This window comes from Bos grunniens, chromosome 19, assembly GCF_055505025.1.
Source record: "Bos grunniens cultivar Pamir isolate PY7600 chromosome 19, Bosgru_T2T1.0, whole genome shotgun sequence".
NCBI classification, from domain to species: domain Eukaryota; kingdom Metazoa; phylum Chordata; class Mammalia; order Artiodactyla; family Bovidae; genus Bos; species Bos grunniens.
The window spans coordinates 31,808,579-31,813,274 of record NC_141183.1 but is presented as its reverse complement, the minus strand read 5'-3'; positions in this window follow the sequence as shown (position 1 = coordinate 31,813,274).

Here is a 4,696-nt window from a genome sequence, read left to right as displayed (position 1 = left end):
TGTGGCTCAGACCATGAACTCCTTATTGCCAAATTCAGACTTAAATTGAAGAAAGTAGGGAAAACCACTAGACCATTCAGGTATGACCTAAATCAAATCCCTTATGATTATACAGTGGAAGTGAGAAATAGATTTAAGGGACTAGATCTGATGATAGAGTGCCTGATAAACTATGAATGGAGGTTCATGACATTGTACAGGAGACAGGGATCAGGACCATCCCCATGGAAAAGAAATGCAAAAAAGCAAAATGGCTGCCTGGGGAGGCCTTACAAATAGCTGTGAAAAGAAGAGAAGTGAAAAGCAAAGGAGAAAAGGAAAGATATAAACATCTGAATGCAGAGTTCCAAAGAATAGCAAGAAGAGATAAGAAAGCCTTCCTCCACGATCAATGCACAGAAATAGAGGAAAACAACAGAATGGGAAAGACTAGAGATCTCTTCAAGAAAATTAGAGATACCAAGGGAACATTTCATGCAAAGATGGGCTCGATAAAGGACAGAAATGGTATGGACCTAACAGAAGCAGAAGATATAAAGAAGAGGTGGCAAGAATACACAGAAGAACTGTACAAAAAAGATCTTCATGACCAAGATAATCACGATGGTGTGGTCACTCACCTAGAGCCAGACATCCTGGAATGTGAAGTCAAGTGAGCCTTAGGAAGCATCACTACGAACAAAGCTAGTGGAGGTGATGGAACTCCAGTTGAGCTATTTCAAATCCTGAAAGATGACTCTGTGAAAGTGCTGCACTCAATATGCCAGCAAATTTGGAAAACTCAGCAGTGGCCACAGGACTGGAAAAGGTCAGTTTTCATTCCAATCCCAAAGAAAGGCAATGCCAAAGAATGCTCAAACTACTGCACAATTGCACTCATCTCACACGCTAGTAAGCTAATGCTCAAAATTCTCCAAGTCAGGCTTCAGCAATACATGAACCGTGAACTTCCAGATGTTCAAGCTGGTTTTAGAAAAGGCAGAGGAACCAGAGATCAAATTTCCAACATCCACTGGATCATGGAAAAAGCAAGAGAGTTCCAGAAAAACATCTATTCCTGCTTTATTGACTATGCCAAAGCCTTTGACTGTGTGGATCACAATAAACTGTGGAAAATTCTGAAAGAGATGGGAATACCAGACCACCTGACCTGCCTCTTGAGAAACCTATATGCAAGTAAGGAAGCAACAGTTAGAACTGGACATGGAATGTCAAAGCTGTATATTGTCACCCTGCTTATTTAACTTCTATGCAGAGTACATCATGAGAAACACTGGGCTGGAAGAAGCACAAGCTGGAATCAAGATTGTGGGGAGAAATATCAATAACCTCAGATATGCAGATGACACCACCCTTAAGGCAGAAAGTGAAGAGGAACTAAAGAGCCTCTTGATGAAAGTGAAAAAGGAGAGTGAAAAAGTTGGCTTAAAGCTCAACATTCAGAAAACGAAGATCATGGCATCTGGTCCCATCACTTCATGGCAAATAGATGGGGAAACAGTGGAAACAGTGGCTGACTTTATTTTGGGGGGCTCCAAAATCACTGCAGATGGTGACTGCAGCCATGAAACTAAAAGACGCTTACTCCTTGGAAGGAAAGTTATGACCAACCTAGATAGCATATTCAAAAGCAGAGACATTACTTTGCCAACAAAGGTTCGTCTAGTCAAAGCTATGGTTTTTCCAGTGGTCATATATGGATGTGAGAGTTGGACTGTGAAGAAAGCTGAATGCTGAAGGATTGGTGCTTTTGAACTGTGGTGTTGGAGAAGACTCTTGAGAGTCCCTTGGACTGCAAGGAGATCCAACCAGTCCATTCTGACGGAGATCAGCCCTGGGTGTTCTTTGCAAGGAATGATGATGAAGCTGAAACTCCAATACTTTGGCCACCTCATGCGAAGAATTGACTCATTTGAAAAGACTCTGATGCTGGGAGGGATTGGGGGCAGGAGAAGAAGGGGACGACACAGGATGAGATGGCTGGATGGCATCACTGACTCGATGGATGTGAGTTTGAGTGAACTCCCGGAGTTGGTGATGGACAGGGAGGCCTGGCGTGCTGCAATTCATGGGGTCACAAAGGGTCGGACATGACTGAGCGACTGAACTGACTGAACTGAAGTCCCCTAAATACAGGTCCATTCCAAGAGTGTGTTGGTAAGTCCTACAAAGTGAGCCTAGGTACCCAGCTCATACAATCGCCTATGTAGTACTGTATTATAATAGGTTTACAATACTTTTCACACAAATAATACATTAAAAACACAAAAATAAAACATTTTTAATCTTATAGTACAGTACCTTTAAAAGTATGCTAGAGTTGTACAATGGCTGGCACACGGGCTGGCATTGAGGGAACAGGCAAGAGGAGCTACTGATGGAGGAGGGGGAAGGGGTGGGAGATGGTCAAGCTGAAGGACTGTCAGCAATAGGAGATGCAGGGCAAGCTGCAATGTTGCTCACACCTGACATGGATGGATTGGAAAGTTCACAACTTAAAGGTTCATATGTAGAGGACTTACTGTATCCTGGAGGGAATAGATTCTAGGAGATAACCAGCATTTTTCACCACAAAGGAAAGGAGATTTGGAGGGTGGAGATCTGGAAAGGTATTATAATTTGGGTTTAGGGAATGTCTTTGTGAAATCTTCTCTGAAATAGAATAGAAGGGGATATATTTTGGTTCCTTGATGTGAGTGATGTGAGTATGAATATGATACGAACTAAGATCTCCTAACATCCTGCCAATCAGAGCGACAGTCCCCTACAGTTTTCATTTATCCTATGCCAGAACCTAAACAACACAACTCTAGGGAAAAAGAGGTTCTTGTTTTAGAAAATGAAATGAAAAAGAATAGTAATTTATGGACTCATGAAATCATGCAGTATGCATTATTTTAATCTGTATTAAAGCTTAAAAATTTGATAACAATGTTTGGAAAAGTAAGCAGCATAAAGTGAGAAACTCTCAATCTTCCTAAATCATTAAGTTTGTAATATCTGCATAGCATTTCACCATAATTCATTTTACCACTTCAGTTGGATGATCATGTACATGTAGCTTCACCATACTAGCTAAAGCATCCCCTAGCTTAACCTGATTTGAGGACCATGAGAATGTATTATAAAAATCAAACACCAATACAATATTATAAAGTTTAAAAATAAAATAAAATTTAAAAAAAACTGTAATCACTCTGTATAATTGGCTCCAGGCAAAACCTCTAATTAAAATAAATAAATTTAAATTAAAAAAAAATCAAACAAACAGTTGTTCAGCTGCTCCAGAACCCATTTAGTTTAAGCCTCTTGTCTGTCTTCCCAGTGTCAACTGTCTCTTGTTTTTTGTTGTTGTTCAGTCACTAATTCGTGTCTGACTCTTTCCCATGGACCTCAGCATGCCAGGCTCCCCTGTTCTCCACTATCTTCTAGAGTTTGCTCAAATTCATGTCCACTGAGTTGGTGATACTAACTGTCTCATTTTCTGCTGCCTGCTTCTCCTTTTGCCTTCAGTCTTTCCCAGCATCAAGGTCTTTTCCAATGAGTCAGTTCTTCGCATCAGGTGGCCAAAGTATTGGAGTTTCAGCTTCAGCATCAGTCCTTCCAATGAATATTCAGGGTTGATTTCCTTGAGGATTGACTCGTTTGGTTTCTTGCCATCCAAGGGACTCTGAAGAGTCTTATCTAGCACCATAGTTCGAAAGCATCAATTCTTCGACACTCAGCCTTCTTTATGGCCCAGCTGTCACACCTATACATGACTACTGGAAAAACCATAGCTTTGACTATAGAGACCTTTGGCGGTTAAGTGATGTGTCTGCTTTTTGAAAACGTTAATCCCATTGCTCACTTGGCTTTGATGGATTTTTTTCCCCTATTCCCTTTAATCAGTGTAACCAAAGGAAACCACAAGTAACTCTGACTCTCAGGTATCAAAAGCTGTCTCCCAGGTTTATGACAGGTTGACCTGAGTGTGTACAACATTGGATACAGATTACCATGTGGGCTGGTCTGCTGCCCAGATGGCTGATCCACTCTTGTTTTGTTTTTCAGTTGAGCTGGTATACAACAATCAGAATATTTCACATAAACATCTAGTGTTCTGGCTTTTCTTAAAATATTGGGTGATGTGATAGCTCCTGACTACCCTCCCCAAGCGGTAACCACCCTCTTTAAACATGCCTCCGAGTTCCTCTCGGACTTCACCACTTTGTATTATCCCCTCCATCCTGAGACCAAGTGTTGGGTGGCATCTTAAATACCTATAGAGTGCTGGTTATCTTACCCTTCTCTTTGACCATGTCTCTATCAAGATGGAGAAAGTGAGACATTAACTAAGAGGATCACCTACTTCAAGAAAAAGGCAAGAGAGCACATTGCTTTGTGGAAATTCCAAATTTTGAATTTTTCTCTTTTTGACTTACTTCATCCTGTATGACAGACTCTAGGCCTATCTACATCTCTGTAAATGGCACTATTTCATCCCTTTTAATGACTAATATTCCATTGTATATGTACACCACAACTTTACTCATTCCTCTGTTGTTGGACATTTGGGTTGCAAGATTCTTAAATAATTGTGAATCATATTAGGTCTCTTCTGCTATCACCTTCCTGATCCTGGTAGATCTTTGGGTCTGAGACCCATGGAATACAGCTGACTCCTGAAATATTTACACAATGAAAACTCTGAGTA